This window comes from Seriola aureovittata, chromosome 10 (genome assembly GCF_021018895.1).
Source record: "Seriola aureovittata isolate HTS-2021-v1 ecotype China chromosome 10, ASM2101889v1, whole genome shotgun sequence".
Lineage (NCBI taxonomy): Eukaryota > Metazoa > Chordata > Actinopteri > Carangiformes > Carangidae > Seriola > Seriola aureovittata.
Window position 1 is genome coordinate 714861 of NC_079373.1, and position 15366 is coordinate 730226.

Here is a 15366-nt window from a genome sequence, read left to right on the forward strand (position 1 = left end):
ATATATGTTTTCTTATTGTGAATGGGTCACTCTGTATTGGGATATCACAATGATAATAATTGCTACGCTACATTGCGCTCCACTCTCTCTCTCTCTCTCTCTCTCTCTCTCTCTCATCCACTCGAGCAATGTGCGTTCGTGTGTTTTAGGGGAGTGGCTTTGGAGGGATACCTGAAGGGGGGGGGTGGAGTTTTTCGGTTGGATACTTTTGAAATCTAGCTAACTCAGGCTAATATCGCCCAAATGATCTACTCAACCATTAATGCTTTTTTTGCAGCAGGTCCTAATTTGTTAGCTACACACTATATATCAGTACTGTGGATCAATTATTATGGACAAACTCATTCCAAACACACTGACAACATATGAATCAACACATCATTGATGTCATCCCTCACAAAATAATACCCACGATGTAAAATATTCATAAAAAATGTACAATGAATAATTAATGGGCATAAGTATAACATGACTGTTTTCCATCTGCCAGGGGAAAGCAATAAAACCATCAACTGACCTTTTAACAGGCAATAAGGAACTATTAGTTTGTAATAGTGTGTGTGTGTGTGTGTGTGTGTTTGTGTTTGTGTTTGTGTGTGTTCATTTCCAAACCTGTCATGAAATTGAATTCTTAAAATGTCTTCCACAGCATGTCTTATGTTGAAATGTATTTCAATAAGTCAAATAAAATGAATTTTTGTGCTTTATTTTGTGCCGTGCTCCTGATCTGCAATCTGCATTGAAATGGGTTTTGGTTTTGCACACTTTAGTTCAATGGTTGGATGAAAGACTGTGATTGTCAGAGTTTATGTAACATATAATCCTGTTGGTTCTGCTTGTGATTTACTGCAAGGTTCCCTATATTTATCTTGTTCCCACATGATCGTTTACATATGTGTGATATTAGAAGCTTGTTTCAACTCTCAGAGAGTGAGGCAGGGGGCTGGTGAAGTGCACATTTGTAATCACAGAGATTCTTTTGTGTAGTTTTAGTTCTGAAGTTGTCCTTGACACAACAAAACTATTCCAGTAGCTACATTTTAGTTTGAAATGTTAGTGTAGTGTACTGTAGAGCCGCAATACTCCCTATCTGCACAAGTATAGCCACTTGGGTTAGTGCAACAAGCTGCAAACACTACATTGAGATGTTATCACCAAAAGTTTATTTACACATCTAGCAGACATGGAGAAACAACAGCGTTCATTGAGAGTTCACCATGTGAATTTAATTCCAATAATAATAATAATAATAATAACTTTAGCTTTCAAGCATTTTCAAAACAGAGTTACAAAATACTGTACATACATAAAAACATTATGCATTAAAAGAAACATAGAAAGGAGACAAAGTGTCAATTAACAAAGCAAGTATAAAAAGGGCAATTACAAATATTCAGAGGTGTAAGTAACAAGTTACAATTACTCTAGTAAGTAGTTTTTACTTGCTCTTTTTTGAGTATTTTTAAGTATTTTTCAACTAAACTATTTTGCTATATCAAAGGTCGAAATGGTAACAGTAAAAGCAAAGGTCACATGATGACCTTATGATTAACGATGTGAGAACACAAGAAATGAAAACAGTCAAATCAGCAGCTGCAGCAGTGGAGAAGTTGTTGATTGATGCACCACCCGACGACCAAAATCAAACACACCTGCCATGTTGAAAGTTGCATGCTGGGTCTGGCCAAATGCTGAAATACTCACAGTGGATCCTTCAGCTGTGACTTCTACGTTCACTTTCACCGTTACGGTGCGCAGCAACTCATTCAGTTCAGTGTCTGAAAACTTGGAGGAGCGCAGTAAAACAGACACTGAGTGGACTGTGACTGAGCAACAGGCCAGCTGTGGTCAAATGACACCAGCTCTGGTTCCTGCCCGTCCATTTGTCTCTATTCCTTCCTTTGGTTGCAACAGAATCTGAACATACCTAACCTAATCATTGCTGCCAGTTGCAGCATCGATTAGAGCATCTGTAACTCTGTATTGTGAACCATTCGGCCATAGAAATACTCCGGATTGAACCACAGGAGGCTGAGACTAGAAAGAGAATGAGGAAGTTGAAAAACAGGTTAACATGCAGCATAGAGCCATAGCCCACCCTTCCTTGTTGTCATCTTTCACCTTAGTACCTCACTAATTACCCTACAGGGCTGCCAATCATCCTCTCTCCCCCACCCCTCAACCTCTCACACACATGCACATTCATTGAGGTCAGAACATGGCCAGTAGTCTGTGCATGTAGTAGTGCAGGTAATGAGAGACTGCTTGTGTATCTCCAGATGGATACTGTGTGGCCCTCACATGTACTCATTAGTTTGAGTTTCATCCTCCTGTTTTCAGTGTGTGGTTGGTTCTCCCTGAATTTCTAAAGCCAGATGTGAGTGTCAGATGTGGTTGACACACACACGACTCCACCCAAAGTACCTCTTTCAGACCTCATATGAGAAGTAGATTAGGGTCTTTGGGAGAAAGAACAGGAGGCCACCTCTAGGCCAGAAAGAACAGAACAACACAATTACAGCTGCAGCTGATGCGTGCACCATAGAAACAGAATTATTTTAGTTTCAGAATAAATGAAAACTGCAAAGGAATGGAGCCAAATATCACTTGACATAGTCGATAGTCTGAATGATGTGGGTGTCTATGATTTAATCAGTTCACGGGGTAGATGACTGATAGTACACACACACACACACACTCACACAGTTTCCAAATATAAACCTCAGACTGGAAGATTAACTCAACCAAACCCAAATCCTGCTCTCTGCGTCCTCTCGGTTGAGGTAAAGACAGAACCAGCGGTGAAAACATAATCCCTCTATGTTCACACAGTCTGTTCACACTGACCTGCCAACAGCAGCAGGCAGGCAACCAACCCCCCCCACACACACACACACACACACACTCACACACACACACACACACACACACAAGCTCACACTCCACAGCTGTCCCCTCTAAATGTAGCTTTAGTGAGATGTACATATTTCAACAAAATGAGTATAATCCAGTGTAAGATATCATTCAGCCAATATCATTCAGATGGATTACAAAGAGGAACCGTTCCCTTTCCAAATCCTCCCCCAGAAAACCCAATTTGAGCATGTTTATACTATAATCTTAGACTCTTAAGTTTACATTCGTGAACATAAAGTAGTCACTTAACAAAGCCAGTGGTTGAAGATTAGCATCTGTAACAAAGTCTCTTTAAAGAAGTTCATTTACTATTAAATGGATTTACATAGCTCTTTTCTAGTCTTACTGAGTACTCAAAGCACTTTACATTACTTGCCACATTCAACTATTCACACATCACACTTAGTCACACACTGATGGAACAGCCATCAGAGGAAATTTGGGGTTTAGCATCTAAGGATACTTTGACATGTGGCCTGGGAATTGAACCGCTGACCTTCTGATTAGTGCACAACCCACTCTACCTCCTGAGCTGCAGCCACAGCTGAGATGGAAAACACAGAAAGTTCCAAATGATTATGTCCTGGAAAGAAACTATTCTGGAAAGCATGGACTCTCCTCTTATCAAAATAATATAACAATACTGGTACAACTCCTTTAACCAAGTAAATAACTGAAAAATAATATTATACACCCAAATTTAAACTCCAAATATCTTAAAAAAACTAATTAAACATTAATTAAACAATAATTTTCAAGTGAAATTAGTGAAATTAGCAATTGCCATTCTAAACATGAAGTGCTCTTTGCTGGAACTCACTCACTCATTACTAATAAGATTGACACAGCCCTCAGCTATGACACATAGACAAGACTGTTTTCCTCCGTATTTTTACATAATGCACTTTTATGACCCATGACACGCATGAAAAACAATCTTACAAGGAACGGTTTAAATAAAATATAAATAAGAAATTAAAAAATAATAGAATAAATAAAAAGATCCTCCCCTGCTCTCCCAAAACCCTCAATAATATAAATACGAGTCTGCTTTATGACACTACATGGAACAGCTGGAAACATGAAGAGATTTTGGTAAAGAAGTAGTTTCTGTTTCAGTACAATCAATCACCTTGATCTGTTTTGTATTTTAATCCTGTCTCTGTAACAGCAGTGTGGAAGAGTCACTGCTGATTTATGACACACACATCTTGGAGTAGCACCATCTCTGCACCGCAATAAATCAGACATGAACTGTCATGTTAGTAGATTTAAGACTCATTTATTTTCTCTCTTCTGACTAAGTAAAAATCAGAATTAAATATAAAAAACTAGTTTCAGGGGTTAGATTCCCTTATAATATATTACAGATGTTCAGGAAAAGAATGGCAAGGTATTAACATGCCTGAGGAAATACACACACACACACACACACACACACACACGCACACAGCAGGAGAGGAGGGACACCAGTTCAAATGATGGTCACCATGCCACTGCCAATTGGATATAAGATTATAACAACAGAATGATTTATAATACAGCTGAAGAGAAAAGAGAGACAGTGTGCGTGTGTGTGTGTGTGCGTGTGTGTGTGTGTCTGACGCACGAGATGATTTATATAATCTCCTCTGTTACCGAGCACAAGCGAGGTTAATGTGTATCCACTACATTAGTGTATGTGTCTGTGTGTGTGCAGTCCTTGCAGTGGACAGTTGACCTTCATTAGGTTGTCTGCTTTCTATTCTTTATAGCTATATACTGTGACTTCAAAATTCCAATAACGCAGTTGATATTTTGACCCCAAAATTGTTGTAATGATGAATTTCTCTATTAAAAGAAATGGGAGTATATGGGGGAAGAATCAACTTATATCAGGAGTCAAGAGAAAATGTACGTGCTTTGCAGACTGGGAGTGCCCCTGTCCAGACTGTTTTGAGTTTTCACACATCCTGCTCAGTGTGATTTCCACATCATTACATTTTGAGAGTTGTGTTGCACTGTAATCCTGGATCTGCTGACCCTGTCATCTTTATTTTGGGATACCAGAGCAAAAGGTTAGAGAGTTACAAATCAGTGAAAACCCAGGAGGGTTCAGGTGGGGTATGATTTTTATACAACTGAATGTGATAGCAACATGCAGTAGTTATCTGTATTTATGTAACACCTGACACATGTTTTTGAGAAACATGTATTTAAGTTGATTTTGATGGCAAAAGCCCCTCACAGTGACCCGTGGAGTCTAGGACTACTGGTTGTTGTGTGTTATTCAGCCTTCTGGGACAAATATGGGATTTTGGACTATACAAATAAAACTGATTTGACTTGACTACCTTGATGTGTCATCATGTATTATTCAGGAGTAGGAGTAATATTATTGTTCTGTACTGTTCTGTAAATTTTCATATTATGCACAGACTTTAAATGAATGTTCAACAATCCAAAATTGTAAAATTCATTGAAAGACAATCTCTTTTTAGGTGCAGCCACAGATTTGAGCCTCGCCTTGATGTTGACAAATACACTACATTTATTCCACATTATCACAACAGTGATAATTGACAGAGGGAGACAGAGAAGCCATCACTAGCTGCTAAGCTAAAGTAACTAGAAGATCTGAATAGCATAAGAAATTGACATGTATTAAAAAGCTGGAACTGAATTCTGGAACAACATGAATAGAATGAATCCGTTCCTTTGTAGACATTTTAATGTGGGAAAGTTACATATAACTATTCTGAAATCTGTAGCTTCCATATGTTCAATGATGTCAGCAAACATGACATGTGGCCTGTGTGCTTATTACTTATTGTTGCTCTGACGTGAAAATGTCATGAACGTGAAAATGTTGTTCACTGGGGTGATGAAATGAGATATCAAAGTCATTGTCACCTGAACAGGTGTCACACAACAAACACAGTTACTTTCTCTCAACAGCAGCCTGTCTCCAAAAACATGGTAAGTGTGCCATGCGCCACATGTGAAAAATAGGTGAAACACTGAATCCCTAGATCAAGCAAAACAGCCACGAGACATCTCACACGTGTGTCACACAGGCAGTGTGTCGCTCTAACCCATTAACATGTGCAGCGAATGAAAACCAAGACGTTCAGCAGCTGCCACGCACACGCAACACATCCAGTGTGTTCCTGGCCCTAATCCTTGATAAATCAAGAGAAACATTCAGGATGTCCATGTATGTAGAATAATCTGCTGAGTGGAGTTCTTCTAGTTCAATGATACAAACTGGTATTTTTTGTAGGAACTTTAGTTTGACACTAAAACTAAGCACAACATTTTGATGATGACATATTTAAATATCTCATGAGAACAGGGTGTCAGGCTGCATCCATCTCTCAGCATTAGACTACTATTCTTTAGACAATGTGCAACAAAAAGCAATACAGGTCAGCAGACATCCATGCTGCCATGCTGCCAGCATGGATGTAGGGAACCAGATAGACAGATGGAGGATACAGAAAAGATGTGAGGATGGCAGATATACAAGAGTAATGGGTGATGAGAGAGAGAGAGATGAGAGATGTCAAGGATACGCGCCCACATGAAGGCAGGATGAAAAGATGAAAAGACGCAGCCATACAGTCTGAGTAGAAAAGAAAGAGGGTGGAGAAGAGATTGGTAAGTGAATGTTGATACATGGGCTGGTCTCTAATCAGCTCTACAGGGTCTAATTAGAGCTAAGTTAGTCACATTCTGTAATCATACATGTACATATATACATACCTATATATATATATATATATATGTGTGTGTGTGTGTATAAGTATACACACAGTATGCTGCCTGTTAAACACAGCCTATATATGTTGGCTTAGGGTGGGTGTACTCCCTGACCCTGAGCTGTATCTTATTTAGTCATTTAACCTCGTACTTTCTCCCAGAATTATATTCCTATTGAGACATGTGAAAGATTTAGGTGATGTGCTGGGTTAAAGCCTTCAGGTGTTACTCTCAGCTTTTTTGTTACTGATCATCTGTGTTGCGCTGTTAGAGTCATCTCAGCTGGATGTCCACTTCTAAGTAGAATAATCACAGAACTGAATCATCTCCATTTACGGACAGTTGGTCTAACTGTGGACTGAGGAAGATCTCAACTCTCTGAGATGACTCTGTGTGACCCTTTCAGTGTCATGCAGATCAACAGTTAACACACAGGCCTGGTTTGTGAGTCAAACTAGCTCCAACCCAGAGCTACTATCTTGTTTCATTGACTGGACTCAAGGTTTAGCTTTTGTTGCTGCCATTAGCTGACATGATAAGTATTAGTTATTGTGTTTGTTCATTATTCTAACTTGGATGAAGATCTGATCATATTTTAGGACAAAATTATAAAAATAAAAGAAGAAAAAAAAATGTTCACTTACTTTTTCTTGCCACTGTAAATATCAGTCCCATGTTTGTGAGTTAAGAATTGCACTGGACATGTTCAGCCTAGCTTAGCATAAAGACTGGCCCCATTTGATTTTAGGTTGAGGTATGTGTGGAGCCATTTTTGATGAACAACAGTTTATCTGTCCGTGCAGTATTTCTGGTTCAAGTGTGAGTTGCTTACACTGACTTACAGTCAGTGAGCACAGGTTATAGTCAGTGAGCACACAGTTACTGTGCCTAGCTGTGTCCACCAAGAAAAACCATATGTAACTTTCCTTTCAACCACAAAAACTGTTTTTACATTTCTTTCTCTGCACAAGCGGGTAGTGCGGATTTGCTGTCATAACAGTTCTGGAGGTATTAAAAAAACCTGACCTCACTGGCAGTAGGTATTTTTAGTGGGGTGGACAAGCTACTGCATCTCTACCTCACTGTGCCGATTTTCAGTGCGCCACAGCTGAGCAGAGTTTCTCAAGTATCTGCTGTTTGAAGACCTGTATTAGATCCACAATGACAGAGAAAACACAACCTACTTTTCCTGCTCATCTACAAAGACCAAGACCTGACTGATGAACTGGACATGAACAAAGTGTGAAATAGCTTTTGCTTTAATGGGCGCACCCAGTACTTTGCAAAATATGTCAAGGGGACTACACTTTGCTCTGCAACGGTGCTCTGTATTTGTATATGTTAGTTAGACGTTAAGTTTTAAGGACAATGACATTTGATTCGGTTTCAAACTAAAAAAGTGAAAAACTTCACTAGGCCATCCCTGCTGCCTTCCTATCTATGTAGAGACAAGCCTAGAGAGGCTTGATGCAGTTCTGAGGAACAAGGTGACAAAGAACATGTCATTGCTTATACCAGCTCTAGCCTTTCTCCAACTGAGAGGAACAATCAAAACTCAGCTCATTTTAGCTAGAGGATCTTGGGATGATGTCCTGATCCACCAATCTGAAAGCGGTAACCTTAAAGTCCTACCAAGACACTATCAGTAGAAGTGTTTAATATTGTGGTTTTTATTCAGCTCTGGTCTCCTTTTCTGGGATAAGATGATGTTACTATAAAAGTAGGCCACATCCCCATCACAACACTCAACCTTATAACGTAACTGAACATTTCATGTCATAAAGAGTTGCTGATTAGGAACAATCTTATTGGTGGAGGAGAGATTCAATAGGTCAAGAAACATCTGTCACACGGAGACTCAACAAAAGGGTTCAACATAAAAATAAGTTGTTGCGGTGATTCTTTATGCACTATGTTTCACAGTTCTACACAAATGCTCATTTAATGCACCTTTACTTAGGTATTCTGTCCAAACCAAACAGACCTTAAGAACCTTTCATTTTATACAGACTGATTGACTTCTTTGACAGTGGGTACACAGCCATAGGATCTGTGTGACAGTCCTATGGGCTTTCAGTGAATGGCTGCCAATATGATCCGCTCCGCGCTGGAGCTGACCAATGTCATATCACCAGTCCATGTATGGCAGCTGTTGAGAAATTGTCTTCTGAAAGCCTATAATTAATAACAATAATTATTCTATTATTAGTGTCCATTATTACTTTTATCAGTAGGAGCATTACATTTGCCATTACATTACAATTACTGTTACTGCCGCTGCTATCACTATTATTAATATTGCTATCACTGTATGTTGTTGTTCTTTTCCTCTGCGCTCTCTTTCTCTCTCTCTCTCTCCCAACCCAACCTGTCGAGGCAGATGGTCGCCCACCCTGAGGTCGGTTCTGCTTGAGGTTTCGGCCTCTTAAAAGGAAGTCGCCTTGCGTTTGCTCTTAGTGGGAATTGTTGGGTTTCTGTAAATGATTTTATAAAGAGAAGGTCTAGACCTGCTCTATTTGAAAGGTGCCTTGAGATAAAGTATATTGTGAATTGGCGCTATACAAATAAAAATTGACTTGACTTGACTGTGACTTGCTAATTAGGCAGATTTGTTTTTGCTCACCATATGGTGTCTTGTGGGATTTATGAACAGTTACACCCGACCTCTGAGGCTCCTAGCAGTTCCTAACTTCTGTCATGATGTGTGAATAAAGAGAGAGAAGTGGTGTTTAGGTCTGAGGCTGACTGGACAAGAAAATACCACTCTATTCTTTTCTGTTTGGTTTGATATAACAGATCAGTTCATGCAGTCTGTCAGTAATGGACACTGAGTCAACTACAGTGGTTCCTACACACATTATGAATGAATAATAATAATAATAATAATAATAATAATACATTTCATTTGGCAGCGCCTTTCACAGCACTCAATGACACTTTACAGAAGATTAAAAACACAATAAAAATAATAAAAACAACAGACAGTTAGAAAGAAAACAATGAAATTACGGTGAATATGCAGATTGAAACAGATGAGTTTTGAGTCTTGATCGGTAAACCGCGGGTAAAGAAACAATGTTACGGATGTCTGGTGATGTTATGGATGTCAGGTGGAGTGAAGTGAAGTGAAACAAAGTCATTCTTTTTTAGCAGACTAACATGAAGCTGCCAGTGTATAGAAGTTCAGCTTCTGACCTTGTTTTCTCAAATTATCATTGACACAGTGTTGTTATACACTACAATACATTTTTATTGAGAAAGTCTGTTCTAATAGAGTCAGCCGCAGCAGGCACATTTCACACCATGTTTGTAACTTCATGAGTTGAAATTTCCAGCATAAACCCACAGGTATCACACATCCTTCAAGGTTTGCAGTTGCTGATTTGAAAGACAGTAAGCCTCCACTCAGTTGTTCACAACAACTGCTGCACACGACAACATTAGGACAGATGGAAAATCAAATATGAAAAAGATTGTGGATTTTCTGCAGTCTGAACTACCTCTGTGGATCACGCTGCTTGACCATGGATCTCAGCAAGAAACCCAGCCCTCCCATGCTCCCAGTGGTTGTGACAATAAACTCTATTCAGACTCATATGAGAATACCTAATGGAGGAGGTTAGAGGAAATAAGATGCAATAGAGCACGAAGTCCCGGCCGGTCCGAATATCAAAAAAAAGCTACAGGAGTCCTTGAGGGGGTTTCCAGGAGTTCTCAGCCAATGGTGAATTAATGCATATTTTTATTTTATTGAAATGTAATTTAGTACATACAAAACCAATACATAAAGAGTAAAAAAGTATGTGGTATCTTCTAGCCTATCAAAATCACAACCTTGGACTAACACAGAAGAACCAAAAGCAATTACATCATCCCTGAAAAAGGAAGAGCTGTTTGGCTTTGACTGGAGGCCACAGGGGACAAAGACTCCACCAGTAAGAAAAGCACCTTGCTTTTAAATTAGTGGTATATTAAAGCCACACTAGCAGTGTGATTGTAAGCATGGCTCTGTTGTTTGATAAGTCTGTCCACCCCTTTGGTCCAGACTGAAATATCTACTCTACTAGTGAACTTACTGTCATTAAATCTTGTACAGACACTACACAGGGGATGAATCCCACTAACTTTCCCTCTTGTGCCACTATGACGTTGACATTTGTGATTTTGAGTGACATTTCTAGCCTACTAATGGATTGACAGCCATTAAATATCATGTTCCCTTAAGGATAATTTAGATAGATAGATAGATAGATAGATAGATAGATAGATAGATAGATAGATAGATAGATAGATAGATAGATAGATAGATAGATAGATACTTTATTTATCCACTAGGGGAAATTTGTAACAACTTTGGTGATCATGTAACCAAAATTTTAATTTGGCTTAAGTTTGGTTTATGATCTGCAACACATTCGATTTCTTTCCCTGAACCTGGTAACTATTATACCTGCTAAACATCAGCATGGTAGCATTTTTCTACTGCTTTTCTATTGTGAGCATGTTCACATTCTGATGTTAGTATCAAAACAATGCTGTGCCTAGCTATAATCTCACTATGGAAGCCCTGAAAGGCAAATTATTGTTATTATTATTATTGTTATTATTATTATTATTATTATTATTATTATTATTATTATTATTATTATTATTATTATTATTATTATTATTATTTCAGAGATTTTTGGCCAGGATAATTTTTATAAGTTTTTTTTTTTTCAACTGTAAAATCAACCCTTGACCATGCAGCATGAAAACAAACTCACAACCTCACCTCTGTATGATGCCTCTGGCATTCCCCTAGTGATGTATAAAAGTCCTCAGCTTATAACAATGATTTCAATGGCCTGAAAGAGCATGTTATCACCTGATAGGCAGTAGGGGTGTTGACAGTAGCAGTAAATCATCTACAAAATAATGAACATACTGAAGTGTCCAATGCAGGAGCTTTTCTGTGGCAGTCTCTGACCTCTGACTTTTCTGTGAAGAGGGACAGGGACAAAGAATGTCTTTTTTGGAAAAAGATACAAAAAGAAAACTAAAAAAACCCCACCATGTCAGCACCATTTAGCACCACAAACTTTGCATAAATATCTGATGCTGGTATTAACCATCTTATCCAATTACTCAATGTTTCTCCGCCTGCACTCAGGTAGAGAAACTAGATCTGCTACTATCAGGTGTCACTGAACTCTGGGAGCCCCACCCAACACCCCCACCTGCCTGCCCTATCAACCTGCCAGCTCCACTCAACCACCTGCCTGCTTTCTCATAAGCAGAAAGCCAGTTTGCTGAACACCCAGGAGCCTTTTTGGTGGATGTGGATAGAGAGAGGGATTGGCGGTTGACCCTTGCCCCATTGCTGCCTTTTTTCCAACACCAGAGACGCTACTGGACATGGAAGGTCCAAGGAAAAGCTATTGGTTGGCAGGAAAAAATGAAAATATCACTGATCAGTTCTGAGCCTGAATTAAAACATTTGTCTGCCTTCAGGCTTATTCTGAGATATGGAGCCTCAATGCTCTCAGCATCCACTGGGTTTAATAAAGACACCAGGCCTTTTATAAATTACAGATTAAGTCACACTTAAAAACCTCACTCACACAAATACGTCACAGGCACACAGAGGTTTATGACTAACACAGTTTTGATTTAAAAATATCAAACATAAGGTGATGATTTAAGCAAACAAGGAGACGTCATGACTGAAAAGATTAGTTTCAAGATTATGTTTCAATATGTGGACATATTGTGACGCCTTCTGCTCCTCTTGCAGGCTGGATTAAAGCCAAGAACTGTATTAAGCAATTCACAAAATCACAAGTAAATATGGTGTATTAACTAAATGCACAAGATTATTCTAACACACAGATAATTGGGTAAATTGTAGAAGAGTTGGGTGAAAGGCCCAGATCTAAACTCCATCTACTTATATGTAGATCTTTCTTTGACACTCTAAATGTATATTGTGTATTTTTGCAATTCTGTCATGATGTCAGTAATGTATCCTTTTGCCTATCTGCCTGTGTTTTAAAATGTCAAGAAGTGTTCATTTCAGGAAGTGCTGAAAGCTCAAGCTTGCACCCTCTGAGTGACCCAGATGGCCTGTGCGTACCATGTGGAAGCTAAGTGGAAAGCTCAAAAAAATTTGTCCATAATGCTGAGCTTCACAAATATTGAAATCTTCCAGCTTTAGTAAAACAACCATGTCGTAGGAACAAGAAAATAGGGTTGTTGCCACCACATCATGTTGCAATTCCGTCTCAGTTCAGCCTGCATCACAAACTGGAGGTGTGTGGTTTGGAAGAAGTTGACACGCTGGAAGGCACTACTGACTTGAATTATGGGAAATATAGGATCCAGCCTTTTTGAAGTCTGACCCATTCTAGGAACAACAAGTCGAAAACTCAGGATATCTTGACCTCTGCTGCTTTTCAAATTTCAATTATTTTTTCTTATTGTCCTGTCTCTTATGGAAATGTGCATGTAATGTCTGAAATACAGGAAAATGACATTTTTGACACTTCATGGTATAATGTGATATGAAAGATAACAACTAGATGAAAAAGATCTTTTGACAATGACTTAATAGAAAAAAAGGGGCCAAAACGATAACTGTGTTATAGTGCCAGAGCTAAATCAAAGAGACAATAAAACTTATTGCCAGTTACTTTCCCCTCAATGTATGAAGAGAGAGAAGTGGGGGTGGGGGTATAAGAGAGCAGGGAAGGAAAGAGGAGAGGAGGAAACAAAAAGGGGAAAATAGGGGGAGGAGAGGGAAGGAGAGCAAGAGGAGGAGAGGCCAGCCAGGCCACACCTAAATGTACTCTGGATTCAAAAAAGCAACATCTCTCAGCAGCTTCACCAGCTCCACTTTCTCCCACAAGCTGTGATGATCTCAGCAATAAAGTAGCAGCCTGGACAATAACTGACTGACTGTATGTCTCTGTGTAAACCAGTGAAACTACTAGGTGTAGGTAGTGGGTCAGCAAACTGAATGATGAGACACAACTGAATTAAATTATTTGAGTTTACAGTTATAGTCTAGAAGAGTAGTATTTACTGACTTTTAACCAGTGTGTTTCTGAGGTACACACACGCACACAATAATAATATTAATGATAATAATACTAATAACAGCAAAGCAATAATATCTATATTGATATAAGAGAGAGAGAGAGAGAGAGAGAGAGATATAGTGGAGTGTTCAGTTGCATTAGCTTGCTTTTCTGATCTCAGGCATTCAAGCAAAGAAAACAGCGAGTGAGCGGGGGTGGGGTGGGGTGGGGGGTGGGGGGTGGGGTTCATCTCTGACCATTGGCTCATGCAAATATGAGTCAAATGTTTTACCCCAGGCAAGCACAGGGTAACATTTAGGCGCGGCTGGAAGACTTGCCTCAGTGGACACTCAGGGCTGTGGATTACAGACAGCGGGGATATATTTGTACTACACAACCATAAGTGAGATGATCTCACTGAGAAGGATAACACTGTGATATATTAGCGTTTCTAACCCAGTGGCTAAAGATGTATCCGTGCCTGCTGCTTTCAGACACGTTAGAGACAGAGAGATAGAAAGAAGAGGCGACTTACTTGATGGAAATCCCTCCCACATGGGCTTCAGGTGATATGTAAACGGTCCAGGTAGTTGGTTTTTTTCTGTATCCCTCTGTGCTGAGTGCTAATCAACGAAATCCGGCGTTGGGGGAATGGCTGATGGCTGCGGACCAACCGAGCCAGCGAGCGATCAAGCGACTGACTGTCTGACTGAGCGGGGAGAAGAGGTTTCTCTTCAGCACCACACCACTTTGAACAGCTCCCACTGACGTCACTGCCTAGCTACGACGCCACGCCCACTTCTCCAGGGAGAGCGAGAGAGAGAGAGAGAGAGAGAGAGAGAGAGAGCAATGCTGGGGTCCATGTATGGAACAGTACATCTCCCATTGGACTACTGTATGGTCAGTACTAGTGCATCCTGGGAGCATCGATGGTTATAGCAGGATGTTGGTTCAATCTTGGACCGGGAGTTTCTGTATTAATGAATCATTAGTGAATGATAAGATGATAAGTAGTTTATCTGTGACACACAGTGACGATCACTGTCTGTATAAATCCCTCCTAATTAACTATCAGCTGCTGAACAGCACAAACTAGTGACTCATTCTTTGACCTACTAATTACTGAATTATTAATTTCCCTTTTTGTGTGTGTTTCAAAGTTTTCACTGAGGAATCATCATCATATTCAGGCCACATATACATTAATATCCATTTCGTATTCTATTGCATTAGTGATGCTGAAACAAACCGTATGTGCTAGTAATTAAGCTTGAAGGTGTGATGGGGCTGTGTGGAAAGGCAATAACTCCAAATACAAACATATTTACAAAATGTTACAACGTATAGTAAACAGTAAATAGTCTAAAATTAAATTGGGACTTATAAAAACTGAAAAAAAGAAGCCATTCAATGAAAATAAAATGAACCATGATTGTTACATTGGATTTTACCTTAATTGATTCAATATAAAAAATATGCATCATGTACATTGTACAATCCAACCACACAGGGGAGAGACTGGCAGGAAAATTCAGTTTCTTCTCTTTTATTGCATACTAATGTGTATTCCACAAAATGAAGAAATCTATTACTGTTCGCCAAAGTTTAAAGGTGTAATGTGTAAGATTGTGGTACTTACTCCATTTTCATG

The 15366-nt window shown here is 39.3% G+C and overlaps 1 protein-coding gene across 1 annotated transcript in view; it reads right to left on the reverse strand.

Annotated features, from left to right (window-relative positions):
• Positions 1-14530, reverse strand: part of smpd3 (sphingomyelin phosphodiesterase 3) — an 83617-nt gene extending 69087 nt beyond the window's left edge. The window contains exon 1 of the mRNA XM_056387261.1: positions 14251-14530. The gene's annotated coding sequence lies outside the window, so the exon portion shown is untranslated. The remainder of the gene's footprint in view (positions 1-14250) is intronic.
• Between the last annotated feature and the right edge of the window lie 836 nt (positions 14531-15366).